The 23,679-nt window shown below is 39.0% G+C and overlaps 1 protein-coding gene across 4 annotated transcripts in view; it reads right to left on the reverse strand.

The window, feature by feature from the left end:
- Window positions 1-3,790: 3,790 nt before the first annotated feature.
- Window positions 3,791-23,679, reverse strand: part of CCER1 (coiled-coil glutamate rich protein 1) — a 45,493-nt gene continuing 25,604 nt past the window's right edge. Inside the window, exon 4 of one of the 4 annotated variants that reach the window (XR_006600942.1) lies at window positions 3,791-5,950. The gene's annotated coding sequence lies outside the window, so the exon portion shown is untranslated. Of the gene's footprint in view, window positions 5,951-21,411; window positions 22,667-23,679 lie in introns of those variants that run through there. The other 3 variants (XR_006600944.1, XR_006600943.1, XR_002159942.3) reach the window with 3 other exon arrangements.

The raw sequence follows: 23,679 nt of genomic DNA on the forward strand, positions 1-23,679 counted from the left end.
TCTACGTTCCAAATTGTTTGTAGTCTTTTAAGGATAAAACATTTCTCAAATCCAGGAAAGAAAAAAAAAAGAAATATTTTTCATTGAACACCTAGAGTGCTCCAGGACAATATTGTCACATTTAATCCTTGCAGCACCCCTGATGCTCATGATAGCCATCTCCATTTCATAGGATGGGAACCTTAGAGTGCAGAAGAATCAACATCTTTCAACACCATAAAATTCCAAAGTGGAATCTATGTCTCTCTCTAATGTCCATTTTTTCCCTTCTATACCAAGCTAGTCATCTGCTGCCCTCCAAGTGTCTTTACTGCCCTCCTCTATCACAATGTAAGCTCGTTTTTCTTTATTTCACATCATCTAATCCATGGTGACAGTTGGTTGCCTAAAACAAGACACAGTCATTTTCAGCAGTCTCTTATCTCTTTATGATCTGAAAGGGTTAAAGAATTTCATTTACTGAAGGAATGTCAGATTTCAGATGAGCTGTGGGGGATTGGAAAGTCATATTAGGATCAATTGGTTGGCTTTTCAGGTAAAGCTCACTTAACCTTTTTTTTTAGGGTGACTGCAGTCTGCAAGGAGACTCTGCTTCCCATCAGCCTGAGCATCTCACTTGAGAATGACCTGAAGGCAGGAGAAACAGCAACTGCTCTAACTGCCTACTTCAGGCAACTCCTGAGTTGGTTAGCTGGAATTCTTTCTTCCCTGGCTTCTTCCAAAGAGTTTTTAGAGTGATATTCCTGCAGGCGCAGAGCAAATAAGAATCCCTCAGAAAAAGAATAGCAATCTGCAGAATTAGGGTCCAGGTATCTACCTTTTTATCAAGCCCTAGTGGTCCAAAATAAATCACACTTTGAGAAACACTAATGTGGAGATAGTCCTTTCTGACTGTGCACCTGCTAAGTGTCCTTCCTGCTGATTTTCCTGCATCTCTACTCTTTTTGCTAAACTTCCAACTTTCCTTTCCCCTCGTTTGCCAACCCAGTGACATTATTCTGCTTAGTGATGTACTATATATTATTTATTTGTTGTTTATTATTTACTGTTTTTATTATTTTCTTCTCTATAGGGTATATACCTTTTAAAAATCTCTGATACAGCTCTTGACAACAATGTAGTAAGTACAAGAGTAGATTTTCTTTAATAAAAGAAGTATTACTCTATTGGCAAGACATATCCCCATGCTATTAATACTGAAAGATGTTCTAAAGTTTATATTGTCTGTCATATTAGTATGGCAAATCAATATTTTCAAACTGCAAGAAAGAGAAAGCGAGTATATTGGTGAAAAGAACAGAAAAACTTTTTTTTTCTGGCCATGATTGACCTTTATCAAGATGATGGATTGAAATGACCCACAATGTTGACAGAATGCTTTTGCTGAGTTTTTGCTGAGATGACCAGATACCACAGTCATTGGAGTAATTGTAACTCAGAAACAAAGCCAATTGAAGTTAGGCCTTTTGCCTAATACAGATGGGAAAGAGGGGCAAGTTGTTATATTTGTTTTATCTTACATGGATGAGTTTTGGCAGAATGGTTGAATAAGAGTTAAATTACAGTTTCTCTCTTTTGTTCGCCAGTTTCCCAAAAAACATTACTATATATGGCATTTTAAGGACTATCTCTGAACAGTCTCTCAAAGCCTTTGGCTATAAACTTTCTGAGGAACATTATCTAATCTCATTGTTTCATGAATCATGATTACAAAGTGACTCTCAAATTTCTATCTCAAGTCCTTATTCTTTGCTAGGTTATAGTCCTGAATCCCCAGCACAAATTCGGTATCTCCCTCAAAAATATGGATTGCCTTCCCTTCACCATAGCTCCCTCTCTGGACTGAATTATACTTCTGAAAGTGCTACTAGCATTCTCTGAGTAACTAACATTTAAAATCTGAGAGGAGCCCTTAATTTTTCCCGTATTAACCACTCAAAACCAATTTTTCATCAAGGTCTTTAAATTTTTGGCTCTAAGTATCTTTCTAATTTTCAGCATCATGACCCTGGACCAACTCTTAACTCACTTTGAGTTCCCTTACATATATCTCCATTTCTTCCCTACTCAACACATTCTGCATTCTGCCACCAGATTAAATCTTTCCAAATTGCAGTCCTCATCTTGTCCCTCAAATTTGCAATAGATTTCCAATATCTGTAAAATTATTAACCTTATGTCCAGGCATCAAAAGCCACTTCTTGCTTTTCTAGTTATAATTCTAAAGCTCCCCTGTATGCACTTTTAAATTTCTATAAATAGGTGTTTCAGTTGAAAGGCTACTCCTAAAATATATGTCTACTTGGAATCTGTGAAAGTGACCTTATTTGGAAAAGGGGTCTTTGAAGATGTAATTAAGTTAAAGATCTCAAAATGAGGTCATCTTGGACTAGAGAGGCTCTAAATCCAATAACAAGCATTCTTAAAAGAGAGGAGGCAGGGACAAGACATAGGAGAAAGTCATGTGAACACAGAGGCAGAGTGGAGTTATTCAAGCCGGGAAACACCAGGAGCCACCAGAAGCTGGAAGAAAGAATGAAGGATTTTCCCCCAAAGCCTGTGGATGGAGCATGGCTTCCTGACACCTTGACATCAGACTTACAGCCTCTAAGACTGTGTCTCTTGTTGTAAGCCACTCAGTCTGTGCTAATGAGTTGCAGCAGCTCTAGGAAACTCACATAATAGGTGAACTGAGTCTTCCTAATGATATCTGCTCTCATGGAGTTCCTTGTTTAGGATGCTGACCATACCTCTTCTCCCACTAAAATCATAGTTAACATTTTCAAGCACATACAACAGAAGACAACTGTTCTAAGACTTTCCATATATTACATTCTTTTAAATCTTTCATCAGTCCTATAAGTTTAAGATACTGTTATATCTGCTGGTGACTAGGCACACATTCCAGATGAGCTGAAATTGAACAGAAAATGTCTTACTCTTGAATCCATGCCCCCAAAGTTTTCAAAAACACCAAGGCCAAAGCTCAAAATGTGAAATCTTTCTGATCACCTAACTGGAAGATATTGTTACAATTTCTTATAGTTATTTGGGTAAGTACCACTCATGAAATATACCATAGACTCTCTCACATATACTTTGTTTATTCACTCAACTAGATTATAAAATGCCTAAAAGAAGTGACTGTGTCATATAAGTATATATCTTTAATTTTCTTCTTTTTTTAAATGTTTATTTTATTTTTGAGACGGAGAGAAACAGAGCATGAGTGGGGGAGGGGCAGAGAGCAAGAGAGAGACACAGAATCCAAAGCAGGCTCCAGGCTCTGAGCTGTTAGCACAGAGCCCCACGTGGGGCTAAAACTCGTCAACCATGAGATCATGACCTGAGCCAAAGTCGAACACTCAACCAACTGAGCCACCCAGGCGCCCTCTAATTTTCTTCCTAAGACTCTGGCATAGAGATCCTCTAGTTTCAAAATAAATAAGTCATCGCATAAGTACAATTCTGGTAGAAGACAAATCAAGTGACCATGTTCAACACAAGTTTAAAAAGATGAAACCATTTGTCTGAGGGTTATTGTTTGTTTAAAAAAAAAAACTTTTGGATTTCTGACTCCCCAATGCATTATTCTCTCACCACTGGGTCTTTTCTCGCTGTATCTAACAAACTTAGAATACAGAAATGTATTTAAAATATTTGGTTTTGATAACCTTTATTAACAATAATTTCCAAATAAAAGAAATATAAAGTAATTAAACTTGATAAAACTGGGAAAATTTTCAAATCTTTAAAAATAATTTAACAGATAAAGTGAATGTTAGTTGATATAATTGGTTACTTGGGTTTATTTTCAAATGTAAATATTAAAAAAATGTAAGAAAACCAATTTAGGAACACCAAATCAAGATGCTAAATTCAGTGACTTATTTATTCTCTGCAAGGATAGAGATAATGACTCACCTCCTTCTTCCCTTTCTAGACTCAGTCATCCTTCTTGAACAATTTGTGTGAAAGCAAAATCATCCCCAGAAAGACAATCTAAAGCATCACTTAATGAATTCTAGAGAAGGGTTTTCCCAGCTCTGTTATAATCTATAAAATGTTGAAAGATGATAATTTGTATATTTAGTTCTAAGTGTTACTCAACGCTACATCTATGAAAAAATATCTAAAATAAACATGATGCTTATTTTTTTCTTTGTAGAAATAAACACAAAGGAAGTGTTTTAACAAGTACAGCTTTAAAAATCATTAATAGTAAAACATTATTAGGTACCAAATCTGAGTATGCATGAAAAGTATAAAGTTAAATATTTTTCCCTAAGATTTAGTTCCCATCACTAAAGAAGAAATTGCTTGATGGAAGTGAGGGCATAACCAAGGAGGAATGAATAGAAGTCATCAAGAATGTGATCAAGGTCAGAGCATAGCACCAGCTGTATCAGTTAGGAATGCTTCAGCTCAAAGTAACAAAACATGCAAATAATAATAGTTTGAATAAAGGTTTATCTGTTTACCCATAATAAGAAGTCTTAAAGTTGACAAATAGTTATGGTTCCTCAGCCTAACAATATCCAAAATCTCCATGATCACTTGGTTTTCTTCTCACGTTCCTCATTTCAGAGCTTGAAGCTTTCGTTATTTGTCTAAAAACGTACAGGGAAAATGAGTAAAAGCTATTTACTCAGAAAAACAAAAGGCTTCTAGGAAACCCCATTCAGTTTGCTTTTTTTGATATTCTATTGGCCAGAGCTGTGTCACATGGTCACCTCTGTGGAGACCATGGAGGGTAGTAGTTGGATCATCCAAACATCCAAAATAGTTTCTGATACAAAACTACAGTGGAAAGTGAAAGTGATAAGTTTTACTGAGAATTTTTAAATCATAACCTGAGGATACATTTTTCTTGGAAGATGGAACTAAGGTTAAATATGACTCTGTATAGTCACTTAAATAATTTAAAAGCATTCAAAGCTTCCTCAGTGCAATAATATCATAACTGTACTCTGTGTCATTTACTTTCTCCATTTTAAAATCATTCTTCCTGGAATCATCCACATGACTGAATCCTTTTCAACGTTTAGGTCTGAATTCAAGCGTTACTTCCTTACAGTACTTCTCTGACATATTACCTAAGTTACCTCCTTCCCACTCATCACACTTCCATTATTTGAGTATATATTGTTTGCCTTTGTTTCTGAGTAGATCAAGCACATCTCCTGTACTTAGAACAGCCTCTAGCTTATAGTATTCAGTAAATGTATAGAATTCAATAAATTCTAGCCTATTTATTCAATAAGTGTTGATACAATGCACAAATATATATGTGCATATATCTCTGCATACCATCTATGTTTATATCTAGATTTGTCAATCATCTACATTTAGAGAGTTTTGCTAAAAAGTTAACAACAAACTGTAGAATTTCTATGTCATTGTAATGAACTCTCCTATGACAACTTCAAACCAGTGCTTACCCAGATAGAATGACTTTAGCATGAAATTTTATTGACAATTGGCTATTCTTGTCCCTGGGCCCTGATAATCACAAGTGGCACATCTGAGCTTAACTTTACAGAAATAACAATTTTAAATGTGATTATGATGCAGTTCCTTCATAATAATGCATGCAAGTTCTTACAAATAAAATCATACAACTTCTTTTAAACATATATTTTTCTTCTTGACAAACTTACCAATTAGCAATCAAAGTCCTTACTAATTACCAATTAGTAATCAAAACATATTTTCTATGAATCAGTTTTTTTAAACTTTTAATTAGAATATATATAGAAATGAGCTATATACAAAAGAAACCATTTTAATGTGTGTGATTTAAAATAGAGTAGCTGTTGTTTAAAGGTGGCTAGCTTCTCTGTTTAGCTTGGTGAGAGCAAAGCGCCTTGAAGCAAATCTGGTTTTGAGAAGAATTTCTTGAATGATTTCTTAATTATGAGGATGTAAGGCAATTATGCAGCCATTTTTCCTGAAAAAAAAAAAAAAGGAAAGTGTAATGGGTACTTGACAAGGATATATACATATTCATGGAGAACCATGGAACATCAAGGGAGCCAAACACTGTGGGCCAAAATATGATTAGACTATTCTTGATGGGGTGAGATGACCCTGACCTCAGGAAGTGATGCCCAAGTACAGATGCCCAGACTTATGATGCAGTCTTAATCACCTAGGCCTGGATTGTCTTAGGTGGTGTGGTACAGTCGTGGAGACATATCATGGCAGGTAGCTCTGTTCCAATAGGCGATGGGAATGGTATAGGTCTATCTGAGGCAATGATAAAAGATTGTCTAGTTCTTGGCTAGATGCCTGGAGTGATGCTATTGGAACAGAGTGACAGGAGTGATGGGCAGGTTATCATAACTCAGTAGAAGCTGAGATGGTCCTCAACCAAGGTGCATACTAGATGGCTAATGTTACCATGGATCTGGAGTAGCCAGGACTAAATCTTTGATATGAACGGCAGTGTTCCAGTCCAGAGGCAAGAGCAGAAGCCAAAGCATCAGCAAGAGGCTTATTTCTTTGGATCATTCATCTCACAACTGTGGCTTATGTTACATCTCGCTATGATTGTGATAACTGCTAGCCTCAAGACAATGAACCTGAGATCTAGAGCTTATGCCAATGTGGGATAAATTAAGACTAAAATACGTGAGTCTAAACACTGGGAGCTGTAAATATCTCAGGAAAGTTCCCTGAATGGTAGAAAACAAATCTGCTTCATACTACGTGCAATTAAAATGTTAAGTGAGGCTATTTTGATTCTTGATGCACATAATCTTTAATCCAATCAATAGAAACAACTAGCAAAATGCCCTTTCAGCAATCATTTATTGAAAGTTCAGTAGTTGAGTGGCTGTGCAGGGTTCCTGGTGAGGTGCTGAAGATGTGTTCTTTACTACTGCAGTCATTTTGTTCTGAGCAAAAAGGTTTCTTGCCATTCCTCAAACTCGAGGGTGCTTCTGTCCTAGGCCTATTTCCTTCACCTGGAACACTCTGCCCCAGGTAGATGGCTCACTGCTTCAACTCATTCAAGTCTTTGCTCATGTGTTGCCTTGCAATGAGGTGAACCCGACCCCTCGCCCCATAAACTACCCTTTTATAAAATTGCAATCCCCCCTCACATACTCTGGTATTCCCCATCCACTCCTCTGTTGTTTTATTTTTCTTCAAACTATGGATTCCCTGATGTATTATTTAATTAATTTATTTATTGAATGATTACTCCCATCCTTACCAACAAGTATTCAGGCTCTATTAGAGCCAAATTTGTGCATGTTTTGTTTACTGATATATGGCCAAAGTCTGGCAATAAATGCTTTCTAAAAGTTGATGAATGAATAAATGATTGAATGAATGAAGGTTGAGAATGGGGAGAAATAAGTGTAGCATGAAGCTTGAATTGATAGGAACCAGGAAGAAAATAAGCAATGAATTATTAGGTTACTGCAGAATGATTGTAATGAGGCAGTGAGGGAAGGTATGAAGGGGAAGGAAACTTCTGAGTTCGATCACAGAAGAGGGAGTGTCAAGGCTGAGTAGAATTTCACATGTGTAGAAGCAAGGGATTGAGGGAACTGCTGAGCAAAAGCACAGATGAACATTTAGCTGGGCATCTGGAGTTTTAATGAGTCTGAAGAGTCAGGTGTATGGAATTGTGTAGTAGGAAGGGCTAGAAAAGGTACATGCGTGAGCCAGATTGCTCTTGGCTGTGAAGAATGAAATCATGAATGAAATATCCTTAAGAACACTGGCATAAGCAGAACATGTTTACTCTTTCTCACAATTCACATTCCTAGTAGGGATGGATGGCTTCCATAGAGATAAGTCAGCAGTTGGTTGAGCTCACCAAGGACCCAGGTTCTTTTTACTTCTTCACATTCTTCAGTCTTTCCATAGGTTTCCTCCTCGGGCTGATGCAAAGGTGGCTGAGACATTCCAAGCCACACATTTTCAACCATATCCAGAGGAAGAAGAGAGAATCTTTTCTCTTCCTAAGGGTCTACTTTAGGAATGATGAGCCTTCCTCAGAAGACACTTAATGTACTTCTCCTCACAAGTCACTGACCAAATTTGGACCACTTTCTGAGTAGCTTATTTACTTAACAAACGCTTGGAGAGCCCATCTAAGGTTGCCAAGCACTACTCTAGGTATTTTAAATTTTTTAATGTTTTTTTTTTTATTTTTGATAGAGAGAGAGAGACCGAACATGAGCGGGGGAGGGGCAGAGAAAGAGAGGGAGACACAGAATCCAAAGCAGGCTCCAGGCTCTGAGCTATCAGCACAGCTCGAACGCACAGACGCGGGCTCGAACTCACAGACCAGAAGATCATGACCTGAGCCGAAGTCGGATGCTCAACCGACTGAGCCACCCAGGCGTCCCTCTAGGTATTTTTAAATACTACAGCATTAAACTAGATGAAACCCTTGCCCTCGTAGAGTTTGTATTCCAGTTGGGGAAACCAAAAATACACAAATTATCAAAACATGTAATGTTGGATTATGACCAATTCTAGGGACAAAAACACAGTAGAGTAAAGGAGAAGGAAGAATATGTATATTTTAAAGGAGGAATTTCAGGTTGAGTGGGCAGAGAAGGAGTATCTGAGAAAGTGACTTTTAGGCAGACACCTGAGTGAACTGAAGGAGGGAGCCATGTGAATATCTGAGGAAATCTGTTTCTATACAGAGAGAACAAATCTGAAGCTCTGAGCCAAAAATGAACCTGGCATGTTCAAGAAAACTCTGTGGAAGGCAAAGTGGCTAGAACAGAATACCAAAAATAGGTTATGTAAGGAGCTGAATTAGAAAGTTAGCAAGGAAGGCAGATCATGAAGGGTCTTACAGGCCTTGGTAAGGTTGCTGGATTTTGTTCTAAGGGAAGTATTGAATGGTTTTGAAGAGAAGAGTGTTGTGATCTGATTTACATTTTGAAAAAGATCACTCTGCCTGCAGAGAATCAATTAGAGGGGCAAATGCAGGAGTAGAGATAAGAGGCTAGGGAAGAAGTACAGATAAAGAAACTGTGGCTTAAAGAAGGATGATAGTGGTGAAGATCAGAAGTGGTTGGATTCAGAATACATTGTGAATGCGGTGGAAGGGCTGGCCCCTCTTCAGCCCAGTGGACTGACCTTGATTGTTCAAACTGATCTGGGAGGAATGCATATTGAGGAGTAGAGCATAATGCCCAGTACAGAGCGGATTAGCATCAGAATATGGAGGAACTTTAGTTATGTGCACCCCAACAATATTGGTTGCATAGCTAGGATACATGTAGCAGGTTGTTTGGTCTGAGAGGCACTCAGAGTTTGGGTGCAGACTGATTATTAGGGCATCCTGTGGACTGTCTACACAGGGAAGCTGGAGAGCTTCCGCAGTACCTTTCTCAGGCTTTTCCAATGCTCTAACAGGCTGCAGTTTCTAAATTGGTCTGCTATGCAATGACTGGCAGTCCTCATCGTCATAGGACCATTCCCACTGTTTTGTTTTTGTTTTTTTTTTAACATCACCCTGGTCTGATTTAATGATATGTGGGAACTTGTGCTAGTTACTTATCAAACAATTTATGAGCTTTTGGCTGAGCTCTGTAGCCACCATCTGCATGGAGAGATGCTCTTTTTTATTTACAGTCTTGGAAAGGGGAAATTTCAGAGGGTTCTCCTTGGCCTTTCCCACTATGATAGCTCCTACCCTACAGGACTAAGGCTAGATGTGAGAGTTATCCTAATAAGTAAGTACATCTGTCCCAATTATACATTCAGAAAGTGAGAAAATAACAACCCATGTGTCTATGGATTCAGTGGACCTGCTGTGGGCTGGATATTGGCCAGAACTCCGTTTATGTCCTGGCCCCATATGCCCCCATTCAAACAGGAGGGTCATGACTCTTATGTTCGGTAGTCTTCCAAGTGTACGAACATTGCCCTTTTCCCAATGTACAGTCACTGGCATAAAGAGCCATCGTTACTTTTGGGACTAGATGGAGGAAAATCTTTACCATGTTCATTTGTCAAGGTACTGCAAGATATTTCCTCCTGGGAACACTGCTTTTTCTACAGTCAATATAACTGGGTCTGAAAATTGGTTTGGATACAGAAATTGGACATGTGTGAAAGATAGAAGGAACCTCAAATGTCTACGCTCTAATTCTTGGAACTTGTGAATACGTTATGTTCAAAGGCAAAAGGGACTTAACCAATGCAAGTTATGAAGCTGGACTTTAAAATCAGGAGGTTATCTGGGATTACCTAGACAGCCCTAATCTAATCATACCAACCCTTTCAAGCAGAGAACATTCTCTAGCAGAGTCACAGAGATGTGCCCGAAGAAGGAAAGACGCAGAAACAGGGGAGTTTAAAAGATTCCAAATGTTAAAAGGACTCAATGAACTGCTGCTACGGGCTCTGAAGTTAAGATCCCACATGTAGAGACCAGAGTGACCTTTAGGAGCTAAGAGCGACCTCCAGAGGACAGCCAACACACAGATGACAACCTCAGTCCCACAACCGTGAAGAACTAAATTTGGCCAACCACCTCAATAAGCTTGGAAGCAGATTCATCCCTGGAGCCTCCAGCAGGGAATGCAGTCCTATCAACATCTTGATTTGGGTCTGGTTAGATTTTAAGTAAAAGACCTAGCTGGGCCTTGCTGTACCCACAGTTCAGACCTATGGAACTGTGTAACAAACAGCCCTATCCCAATGTTATGATGTCATTATTTCCCAATTAGGGCCCTGAACTTCATAGCAGACCTGTACTGTTTGACAGTCGAAACTTTCTTTTAGCTCGGTTATTCTAATGATTAAGTCTCCAGGCTGTTTTTCAGTGCTCTTTCCCTTCCCTCTACAGGAAATGAGAGCTTTTACGCATGCTACCAAAATGGCCCTCTGACTTTCATATTAGCTTTCAATTGGTGATTAATCGCTCTCAGCTTGTTATCATTTTCTAGAGAGTCAATTAAACTGAGAAAAAGCTACTCAATTTCACTGACCTTATAATTAACCGTTTTCCCCATATTTCTCAAACTATTGACAAAATGCACCAGCTAATGCACTTATTCTCTTCTTCTGCTGCACTAGTATACCATTCCAGGTCACATCGGTGGAAGTTTTAGAAGATGTCAGACTATAACTTTGTGCCAGAGGCTATCTGTGCCCACAAAATACCAGTCTCTGTTGCTATCTGGGCAGCAAACGATCCAGTTACAAAACCCCCTCGTATCTCCTGCTTCCTTGGATCGCTCCTGATACCAATTACAGGTTGAGTTCCATAGTCAGTAGAGTCTGAGATGCAGTGTTTCATGCAGATCATGAAGCAATGCCTTGGTACCAACTCCTGGGAAAGGGAGGTGAAGGAAGAGGGATCAGGACGCGAGAAAAGTCAAGAAGCATTGCATGTCCAATAACAGCTTGGGAGATTCTGCAGGAAACTCTAAAACTAGCCTGGCCTTTAGTTTGTCCCACATTGAAGCAAATAACCAGACCTTTATGCCTTTTATTAAATATCCATTAAATGAGGAACCCCTGAAAGGGGCATGACTTTGGCCAAAGTGGCTTTCTGCAGCTGAGTTAGTCCCTGAAAGAGTCGACACCTAAACACTCCCTTTCTCTCTTTCTCCAGAACAAGCCCTTCAGGGAGGCAAATGGTATGCTGGACACAAAGCTCTGCCGGGGACACAAAGGTAAGAAATGTCAAAATTTCAGTCTGGGGGAGGAATATACACATGATTTTGTCACATCAGAGTTATAATTAAAGAAAACACAGTGTGGCGTTATCCTGAGGTAGGTGTTGAGGAATGAAAAGAAATTATCCAAGGAGAACAGTAACAATATTCCAGACAAAGCATCATCATGAAACATACAGACATGGCCAAACTTCTTCGTTAGGGATCTCAGGAAGTTTGGGTTGTGGACAGTTACGCGTGTGGCCTCAGCTTCTGTATTTTAAAGAGAACTAGTGGGCACAATCTAGAGGACGGATTAACTGAAACGCTTACAATGACTTCGGATGCGTGTGATGGTCATGCTTAACAAAAAAAGCCACTGCAGGTTTCTGAAAAGGTAACTGACTTGATCTCCTCCAAAATCTGGCTAAAAAGCAAACAAGCAAACAAACAAAGTCAAACAAACAAACAAACACCGTATCATGATGTCAAGTGGATCATGGGACAAGAAAGTGAATGTAAGAAATCAGAGAGCAATTAAAATAGGGCAGGTAACTTTCTTACAAAATAATGTCGCTAAAGAAGGAAATTTTGTACTGCAGGTTTGCAGATGGTCCAAAGATCATGTGCTTCTCTAAATTCAAACTAATTTCTTTCAGATTACCAGCCCCTTTTTAACTAACCCCTGACTTGAGGTTAGTCACATGCTTATCATGTGAAATATTCTCTATCTCAGTATGAACTTTCTCCTATTTTTACCATGACACTGTCTAGCAGTTAGATCCTTATTTTTCATCCCATACCACTGATACTAAAGGGTGAATTTGGACAAAATAAAAGGGGCCAAATGCACAACATATGGCTGTATCCCAGTGTTCACTGAAAAGAACACTAAAAGGCACACATGATACAATCAGAGGCCAGGAAGAATAGAATTGTGTGGTGAATTGCAATGGTATTTTGCTTTGAGATCTCTATTCATTGAGGAAGATTGAATCTTGTGGGCCTGACCCCGAGGACTATAGATATGGAGAAGTTGTGACATACATCTGGGTACGGACTGTCTATGATTTCTCCTTAGTGGAGGTCAAAGTGGCTTGAAGGGCAAAAGTAACAAATAAAAAGAATGTCTGAGGACTCTTCCGTCCTGAGCTTAGCTAGTATATTCACAGCTAAGGAAGTAGGTATGTAGTGTTGTTTTATTTTTTAATTTTTGTAATGTTTATTTATTTCTGAGACACAGACACAGAGCATGAGTGGGGGAGGGGCAGAGAGAGAGGGAGACACAGAATCAGAAGCAGCCTCCAGGCTCTGAGCTGTCAGCACAGAGCCCGACACGGGGCTCTAACTCACTGGACCACGAGATCATGACCTGAGCTGAGGTCGGTCGCTCAACTGACTGAGCCACCCAGGCGTACCCCCCCGCCTTTTTTTTTGGTAGGTATGTAGTGTTAACCTTGAACCTGCAGGAACAAGGGAGCTAATCTCTTCTTCCGGAAATAAGATTAGAATCTATAACACTTGGCCAACTCAGGAAAGAGCTGAGAAGACAGATTGTTGATGGACTTCCCAAAACAAGTTGGTCTTAAAAGGATGCCTGGGTGGCTCAGTCGATTGAGAGTCTGACTTCGGCTCAGGTCATGATCTCATGGTCTGTGGATTTGAGCCCCGCATCGGGCTCTGTGCTGACAGCTCGGAGCCTGGAGCCTGCTTCAGATTCTGTCTCCCTCGCTCTCTGCCCCTCCCCCGCTCATGCTCTGTCTCTGTCAAAAATAAATAAACATTAAAAACAGAAAAAAAAAGAGAAGATCCCTAGATCTTAATTATCCCAATCACTAAAAAGATGTAATTATGTGATGTGACAGAAGTATAAATTGTCACTACAATGGCAGACATTATAACATATAAATGTATCCAGTCAACATGATTCGTATCTTACATTTACGCAATGTTATATGTTATACATATTTCAATTAAAACAATTTCTAATTAAAAAAAAAAAAGAGGAAGACCATTTCAGGAGCCAGAAGCAAAGAGGAAAAGGAACTAAGAGATTCTCAGTAAGGGAATCACCAGTTAAGCAGATCATCTTGGGATAAATCAACCAAATTCTCTGTCTCCTTGGTAAAAGGAGTTTTTCAGATTTCTACAGAAAGACCATTGGGCAAGGGCATCCATCATCAGTGTGCTGGGAAGGTTGTGCTGTTGCCAGCCGTAAGAAAGGAGACTTCAAACAGCTCTAATTATTGAGGGAAGGCCTTTGGCAGGATGTGAATGTTGATAAGGTTGTGAACACTATGAGGAACAAGAGGAACTTGTTACAGAATGACCCAAAAAGGATCAAGTGAGTATTTAAAATACATTGAAAAGAAGCTGAGTTCTTAAAATCAAAACTAGATGAGAGCACATATCTTGCTATGTAAAGATACACATATACTGTAAGTGGAAACCCATAGGAAGCTCTAATACCTTATTTCTCCTGTTTTCTCCTCCCTCAGGTTGTATCTGCTTCTCTACAACACATCAGCCTTCTCACTATCTTAAGCTTCCTTGTAACTTCAGTTTGCACATCATGGCTTCTTTTGGGCTTTTCCCCCGTATCATAACTTTCCACCTTAAACTCCTACCAGTAACTGGAAAACATTTCATGTATTTCTTATTCCAAATTTAAGTTTATGGAAGCAGAAATTGGACAGGCCTGAGCCATCTTTTCAAGTCAGGCCACAGAGGTCACTGTTGCCTACTCAGCCTATAGTCAAGGGACCATTTGTTATGTACACATCAAGGAAAAAGGTTTCTTTTAGAAGTGACTATGGTCAAGGAGGATGCTCCAGCCAATATCTAAGTAGCATACTGGCCGAAGTTTTCATACAGTGCACTCAGAATCCTTTGATAGTGGACTCAGGCCAACCATAGCTTCCTTTGTTCATGCCTTGGGCATTGTAAGTAGAAAAGTCCATTGACTAGATCTCAGGAATAAAGTGTTTCTTCAAACAAAAGAGAAGTTTTTATTGCATCTGGTCCCTATTCCTGAACACCTTCTTCCTCACACTTTTTAAAACCTTCTCTAGAATGATAAATCTGGAAGCCCCATGACCATCCCCAGGATACCAAACAATGGTCTTTAGGAAGATTAAGCTTTCACTGCCCTCTAGTGGAGTGGAGGAGGCAGTTTTGTTGCTAATAATAACTGGGGTTCAAGTTTGAACATATAAACAGGATCCACCTTATTGTCCAAAAAGAATCATGAGGAAAAAAAGAAAGAAGAGAGGTGTTTTTTCGGTTGTTGTTTTGTTTTGTTTTTTATAAAGGGGTAAAAAAAGGAGTTTGTATGGGTTACCAAAATAGCCTGGGAAGAAAGGAAAAGCATGGAGGAAAGCCTGAATGCTGAGAGCCCCAATGTTGGAGAACGCGTATGAGTTAAGCTGAGGCCCAGAAGCTTCCAGGGAATGAAGCACTGTCTGAATGACAGGAGCTGTGTGAGAACTAAGTCCTCATTAGAGGATGACCTACATGGTCTTCACCTGATGGGAACGCCATACACATCAGCCATCTGCTTTGAGCACCATCTGATTTAGAAGCACCCACACCCAAGTACGTGTCTGGTTTACTGCCAAACCCACCCCAACTCCACATTTTCCCAAGGCATGCTCTCCCACAGTGCCCATTCGGCTCTAAAATCATCATCTGGAATGTAATTCAGTGCTCAAAAGCTGATTTCATGAACTGTACTATCAACATGGACCTCTAGACCCCAAGTTCACAGGCGAAAGGAACTTCTGCACAAGTTTCGGAATGATGCAGTAAAAACACTGTGACATTCTAGCTAAGATATTGGAAAATGGATTCCTATGTTCTACTTCAATATTTTTCTTGGAGTTATTCAACTGAGTATTATTTGCAGCCAAAATGACTGGATGTAAGTAGACCTTGTTTTATAGATCTAATGTAAATATGTGGCTTATGCTCGCCCTTCACAGCAGAAATGTATAGACTGTTGAACTGCCATAATTATTGCAACTTATCTGCAAATAGGCTATGAAACTACTTAGATGAGTAAGTATGGACTGACTGTTAAAACTAGAGAGTAAATGCATATTGATGCATAACTTCCAACTGTTACAAGAAAACTAATTCTACCTGAACCAACAAGGCTTGCCTGTATACCATGGGGTTTTGTGGTATATTGAATGTAAGCTGAGTACATTGTATCAATGGAATAATGTACACCATTTTTTATGGTGGTGATCCAAATGATTGGTGCAAAAAAACCATGACATGTTATATTATCTACTAGGAGATTTCTAGCCTGCGAGAGTCAATCAAATATTTATGAATACTATGCTAGAGATATATTGTCAGAAAAAAATGATGAATAGCGCTTTCACTGGGCATTATTGAAAATTGCCCAGAGGAGTCACCAAAAATGACCCTCAACCATCTATTCCACTGTTCTAATGTTTATATTTTACATGGCAGTGCAAGGAAAAGACTCTGGTAGCTTCACCGACTAAGAAATTAAACTGTGAAAAGGATCCCACTGAATATATGGATCAGCCACTGAAGCAGACCATAGTAGTCCCCAAAGAGATAAACACCTTATACCACAAGCAAGATTCAGGGAACATATCGTATTGATGTCAAATCAGTGTTATTGGCAAGCACAAAATAGGTAAGCCAAGAAATATCGCCCCAGTTCTGTTGAAGACCTGATGATAACATTCTGTGTTTTGAAGAGAATCATATGGGATCGATTGTTAACTCTCTGGCATAAATTTCTGTTTAAATACTAATTAGTAAAGAATGCAGTCCCCTATCACTGAGGCAAGGGAAGGTGGCCCTGCAAAAGGGAGAAAGTCCTCTGACAGTGGTTTTTAAGGTCAATATACATCAGCATCACCTTGAAGGCTTGTTAAAACATTACTGGGGCTCCACCCCTGGAATTTCTGATTCAGTGGGGGTCAAGCCCCAGACTGCATTTCTGAGTGCCCAGTAAGGGTGATGGTGCTTATTTGGGAAATTATATCTTGTAAACCACTGCACTTGCCATCACGTTGGATTTACTAATTTTGAAAACTTTGGAAACAAGTATGTTCAGGTGACATACATCGAATTGGAAGTTGGAAAGGAATGCTGATGACTGTCTCTCTACCAACATTTTTCTTATGTTCTAGTTCCTTACATACATTATCTCATTTAATAAGCATAGCATTCTTGAGCAAGCAGAATTCAGTAACCTTTATAGTATATAGATCATAAAATGTATAAAGCCCAAGCATTCTGTGGTAAAACAAACAAACAAACAAACAAACAAACAAACAAACAAACTGTGTTTGTATCATTTTCCACTCAAGGAAACATTAGTCTGATGTATAGGGGAATTGGAGAAAAAAAATCAGCTCCTCACCAAGTTTTTATTCTAAAAAACCTCGGTAAGTGAAAAGCACTCACAAGGTATACTGAAACTCTTTCCTTCCCCTTTTTCTACCAATATATTTAGTAGCATGTGCACCATACCAAGATTATCATGAAAGATGGGACCACAAGAATTCCTGGGACCAGATGGAAAGAACTGTGTCAGCTGAGTTAACTGAGAACACAAGGAATCTGGTGGGTTTCTCTTTGACTTTCAAAATTTGGGTTTGAATTATACTTGCCAGAAACAAACGAAACAAAACAAAATTCAAAACAGGGATTGGGGTAAGTTCATGTCTCATACTTCTCAATTCTCATTTAGCCCACTCTAGAATCTACTTCAAAGATTGCTATATTTAGCAAAATTAATATCTATCTTGAAGTGGTTTTAATGGGATGGATCTCTGCCGGGTAAAAGCTTGTCACGTGACTGAAATCTATCCAATCACAGCACTTTCTTGGCTGCAGAGATTAGGTTAACTTGACTACTTCCCCCCTTGGACTTTTCATGTGGAGGGAAGGGAAAATTTGTATCTTTCCATCAGTATTGCAGGTGGCCATTTTTACAAAGTGGGAGAGACACCACGTTAATCAAGCAAAGAAGAGACAAGCAAAGCTAAGAGATGGACAGAAAAGAAGATCCTGATGTGAAGCAGAAGAAAGCACCCTTAGAATAAAAACGTGGTCCACAGTGCCTGTATTCGAATTCCAAATTTTCCACATACCTTGGGCAAGTTACTTGACCTCTTTGAACCTCAGGTTATTCATCTCTGAAATAGGTATCTCCTAGGGTTGTTGTGAAGACTGAATGAGTTGATACATATAGAATATATATTAAAAAAACAGGACACTGTCTGAACACACAGTAAGTACTATATACGTGTTGGATATTTTTGACATTCCTTGGTCCCCTATTCTACCCAGTAAAGGAGTAAATAGGCCAAAAAAGCTTATACCTGCTACTATCATAATTGACATACACAATAGATGCCCACATTTCTCAATCTGAAATGTTGTGCAATAATTACCGGGTGTATTAAATGCCAGATACATTGAAAAAATATATAGTATTGTTAGAGTGGTATTACTCTATATACATTTATAGAGTTGGGCTTTATTTTCTTCAAAATAGTAGCTACCGATCCCTATTTAGTAGTCTAAATGTTACATATTGATGCTGTCAATTGGGTAAATATAAATCATGAGTAAAAATATTGTTCAGTCACATACTATATCCTAAAGAATAATTAATTTCTCCTTTATAAAATAAGGAGTTTAACCAAATTAACTCTTATGTAGGTTTTCATTATTAACCTTCTCTAGAATTGCAAATCTTTATTTTTTAAGTTTATTTATTTATTTTGAGACAGACAGAGACAGAGAAAGAGAGAGCGAGAATCCCAAGCAGGCTCCCACTGTCAGCGCAGAGCCCCATGCGGGGCTTGAACTCATGAACGGTGAGATCAATACCTGAGCCAAAATCAAGAGTAGGATGCTTAACCAACTGAGCCACCCAGGTGTCTCTGCAAATCTTTAAAAACATACTTTTAGAATTATAGAACTTTATTACAAGAAGACATGTAAGTTTCGTTACCCTGTTTTAGATTAATGATAGAGTTTGAAATGACTTAGTATGATTTCTTCAAGATTGTCTGACAATGGCAGGTACTTGACTTAAAAACTGCCAGAAAAGGGGCAGCTGAGTGGCTCAATTAAGTGCCCAACACTTGCATTTGGCTCAGGTCATGATCTCATGGTTCGTGGTTTTGAGCCCCGCATCAGGTTCTGCAGTGAGCATGGAACTTGCTTGGGATTCTCTCTCTCTCTCTCTCTCTCTCTCTCTGTCTCTGTCTCTCTTTCTCTCTCTCTCTCTGCCCCACCCTACTGGCATTGTCTCTGTGTCTCTCAAAATAAATAAATAAACTTTAAAAAAAGTTGCTAAGAAAAAGGAAGGCGAGAGTTAAAATGGAAGGTTAAAACAATGACTTTTATTTAATTTTTTTGGAAGGGCAGAGACTAGAGGAAATTGAAGGCAGAAGGTCAGGAACCCATATGAGACTGTTAAAAAGAGCATTGTAAGAACAATGTTCTAGAAGAGAGTAGAAAGGTGTGGTTTACAATCCAGGTGGAATAGTTACCTTTATTTTTATTAATAAAATATTGTGTTTTGCAAATAAAAGATTAGTTGACTGGCTGTTGCAGCCTCAGTTACTAGAGACACAGGGACATCCTATAATTTTGATTCTTTTTTTTTTTTTTTGCTATGAATTACCTTCCAATGAGCCTCACTAGTTCTGCAGAGTGGTTTTGATACTCTAATCCATGCAAAAAGTATCAAATATTAAACGTCAAACAAAAAGAGGAACTCAATGAAACCACAGCTATTCTCAGGGGAAGAGCAACTGAAGGCCTCTAAATTGAGACCATCTCCCATCCTAGGGCAGTAAAATGACAACATCAGAATAAGTTTCCAGGTGTCTTCCCCTTCGTAATACGGCCCTTAAAATACCACATGCATGGATAACTGAAGTCATAACGAGTCGTGCGGGTGTAAGACCCAGCTCTCAAAGCAGAGAAAATTAAAATATTTAAAGAAATCCTCCATGGACTCTGCAAGCAAAATGTCTTGTCTGAGAAAACAATTAAACAAACGCAACAGTTAGTTTTATATAGAGGCATTTCCTCTTGTGAATCTGAAGAAAAATTTTAAACAGATACAAATATGCGTCGGTGCACAGACATGAAGGAAAGGGGATACAAGCATCTGTGCTAAGATGCTCCTTCACTCCATTCTCTTCACTGCTTCATCCTTATTATCATTCCTATTGGCTCCCATTCCTAAATGCTCCCAGGAGCATTTCCACTCTTCCTGTGGGCCTAGTTCACCCCTTGCGTCCTGTGAATAGTTTAGCTCTAGGCTCCTGACCTCAGAAGGCACTATTTGGCATCAAGATCATTCTTGCTTCTGAGCCCCGTGTCTCAGCCTCTGCCTGATAATGCATCGACTTTCTTTGGAACTGAGTTCTGAAGCCTCATTTTTCTGGTCCTTATCCCATATTCCCTAGACTATATTTCAGATCTCTTTTCTATGACTTCCGGATTCTCACCAAGTCCCTCAAGGTGGATCTGTTTTACCCTCCTGAACCTCCTTCCTCATACCGATGACCTAAAATACTTCATTCTCTTTCTCTCAGACTAGAAAGTTCTCAAGGTTATAACTTTTTTTTTTTTTTGCCCCACCGTAACACATGTTAGAATCTTCTGGTGTGGATTGGTTTTCAGCCCGAGCCTCCTTTTAGTTTCTTACAGTGTTAGCGTCTCAGGTCTTAGTGTTGATTGCTTATGACAAATAAATGCATCCCTATAAAATAAATCTAAATACCAACTATACGGATTGAAGGAACCATGAGATTGCGGACTTTCAGTTACCCTTCAGCAGACCTAGACTAGGAAGTATGGAAAATTCACTGGGGAATTAATTATACATGAATAATCAGAGTACCAGATAGTGGTGAAGGCCAGCTAAAAATGGAAAGCAAGACTCTAATTGTTCAATTCCCTGTGGTTCTGTATCTTTCCTAAGGATTACTCTGTGGGCTTGTTAGGGGAACTTAGGCCGTGGTTACCAGGAAGGAATTCTGACTTGGAATTGACATCAGTGGCTTGAAAAGCTTCAGGAAGACGAGAGCTTTGATTGTGCTAGTACTGAAGTAATTGAGCCAAAAGTTTAGGAGAGAAAAAAGGTTACTGCTCTAGAAACCTCTGTTATTTTAAGATTCTAAACGCTTTAATTATATTATTGCTTATTAGGTGGCAGAACAGCTGAGTAAGAGTATTAAACTGAAAGTAACCTATGGTGGAAGAGGGAAGGTGCTGGGTTGGAGATCTCAGAGGAGATATGACACCTTCTAATGGTTACTTCCAGCATGATGAGTCACAAGACAGTAGTTCTGTGCAGAATAAGTAGCCTTAAGGAAACTGGGTGCGTCAGCAGGTGAAATTGATGCAATGAACAAGCTTAAGGAGAAACATGTGAGGAGACAGCAGCAAGAGTGATTCTAAAAGATTGATACCCCAAAATGAGATGGACTTGATCTGGTAAATATATATTGTTTAACATGATATATTAAATGTCCTTAAAAGTAGCAGTACGGGGACATCTGGGTGGCTCCATAGGTTAAGCACCCGACTTGGGCTCAGTTCATGATCTCACGGTTCATGAGTTCGAGCCCTACATCAGGATTTGTGCTGACAGCTCAGAGCCTGGAGCCTGCTTCAGATTCTGTGCCACCTTCTCTCTCTGCTTCTAACCCAACCCCCAACCCCCTCTCATGCTCTGTCTCTGTCTCTCAAAAATAAATAAATGTTAAAAAATTTAAAAAGAAGTAGCAGTATGAAGTACAGAGGAGGCTGACCCCTGCCATAACTTCTAGTTTGGCATTAGAGAAAAAATAAAGGCAGGGGAGAATAGGAGTGTTTATTTATCTGCAAGACAGATAAAGGTGATAAAGGAAAGGGCCTCAAAAATAGTTGTGGGGGAAGAGAGATTTATTTATGTATTTTTATGTTTTTACCCATTATGAATGCGAGAGAATAGGATTAGATAGGATGAATCAATGCCAGATAGGTTCCGTAAGTAGCAAAGGTATAGTTGGAGTTGCCTATCTATGTAACAGAAATGACAAAAGAATTGAGGTGGACAAAGGGTATGAGACAAAAGCAATAGTTATGATGGGGTTGCCTGGAAACACTTTTACACAAGGCAGAGGGTGAGAGGGTTTGGATATCGGCAAGAACAAAAGACGGAGTAGAATTTTCGTTAAGGTCTGAAGTTGTGAATTAATGCCGAAATAAGACATCTGTCAAAATTTCTTCAGTGTTCAGCAATATTTTAATTAGCTTGCCTTTTGTAAAGTTTGTTTCCTCAAGCTATCAACTTTTATTTAATTTTGCCTAGATCTGTAACAAAAAAGAACAAAAGTCTCTTGGAAAAATTCTTGGAAAGTACAAGGTACAAATTGTCCTCATTCAACAGTTTTAATACATATCTGCATTATAATTTGCCTGCATTATAAAACCCTTGCTTGGTAGTAAAGCCTGGAAAGGCATGTTGACTCTGCTGTGAGACGGTCTATGGCTGGATCTCATACACATTTTTAAAAGGGCAGAAGTGAAATGTAATTTTCATGGCTTGAAGCTCTGAAAGTTTTTCTTGCCTGTGCTGTGTCTTCAGTAATGCAGCACCCTTTTATCGGTTTAGAGAGTTCAACCGATAGGCCGACGGCGGGCTTTAAGATCACGCCCACTGAGTAATAATGAGAAGTTCAGTTTGTGTTTCTGAAACTGCATATTGAGTCACGTCCCAAAAGAATCAAACTGAACACTGTTGTTATTTTATAACTTCACATCCACAGAGTTGTTTCAAACATGGCCTTACAGAAAATGTTTATAATCTGATTGTGTATATGCAATAACAGAGGACTGCTTGAAAGAACCATCCTTTATAATCATTTTCACAATAGGCGTACATTAAAGTAGTCCCTTGTCTGTAGCAAATGTTTGCTGAAGCCACCATTCTTCGTAACATACTTCATGTCTGAGCAGATCTAGGTGGTACGGAATGCAAAAAACACTGGTTACACTTTGGTAGGTTTCATATACACCCAAGGCAGTTTTCAATTAAATTTACTCTGATATTAACATAGATAGGGCTTCAAATTTACACGTGTCCTAATATTTTACTTAAAAGCGAGCAAACAAACCTAGACTTATTCCCCGTTTTGTTGCTTAGTTTTATGCAATTCCTTCAAAGGAATCAATCCTGTCAGGTTCCCATGAGCACCGAGAATTGTTAATCCAACATCATTCTGGGCTGGCTACTTGGGCAACACAGGACTGAACATTTGCTTGGAATATGGAAATCAGAAAAGCATCTGAGGGCGTTACATTTGATCTGGAACTTGTAGGCTAAATAAGATTTTGCTAGTATTTGGGAGGAGGTAAGCTTGTGGGCAGGAACGAGCAACAGCAGAAATGTTTTACAGATCTGAACCTACATTGCTGGGTCTGAAAAATGCCAAGTGCCCCAGAGTGAGCTCAGAGCCAAGGGTGCTGGGAATGAGAACTCAGGGGGCTTTGACATTGTGATAAGAAAGGAGGGACCGCTGTAGGTATTTAAGCAGAGGAACAAAACATTATAGCAACGTTTTCAAGATCACTCTAGCAGATGAATGGAGCATTGATGAACTGAAAGAAAGTCAGGGATACCAGTTAGAATCCTAGTCTAGCAGGCTACATATGAAATAAATAATAGGCACCTGGTTAAGGCAAAACAAGGAAAGAGCCTTTGAATTTTAAGAGCTGTTTCCACCACCCTCCACCCTCATTTTCTTCCGTTTCTCCTTAATTGGGGGGGGGTAGTTTTTCCTTCCTGATTTCTAAATGAAAGAATTTCCACCTTTTTCAATCTATAACTGACCCACAAAATTACACTGAGAATTCAGTGAGACAACACGTTTAAACACATGTATGTATCCTATATATTTTTATATACACATTTCTACATGTGGGACATATTTTGATTGCTTTCACTTTTTCGTGAAAGGATTTTCACTTTATA

The sequence above is a fragment of the Felis catus genome, chromosome B4 (assembly GCF_018350175.1).
Source record: "Felis catus isolate Fca126 chromosome B4, F.catus_Fca126_mat1.0, whole genome shotgun sequence".
Classification (NCBI taxonomy): domain Eukaryota; kingdom Metazoa; phylum Chordata; class Mammalia; order Carnivora; family Felidae; genus Felis; species Felis catus.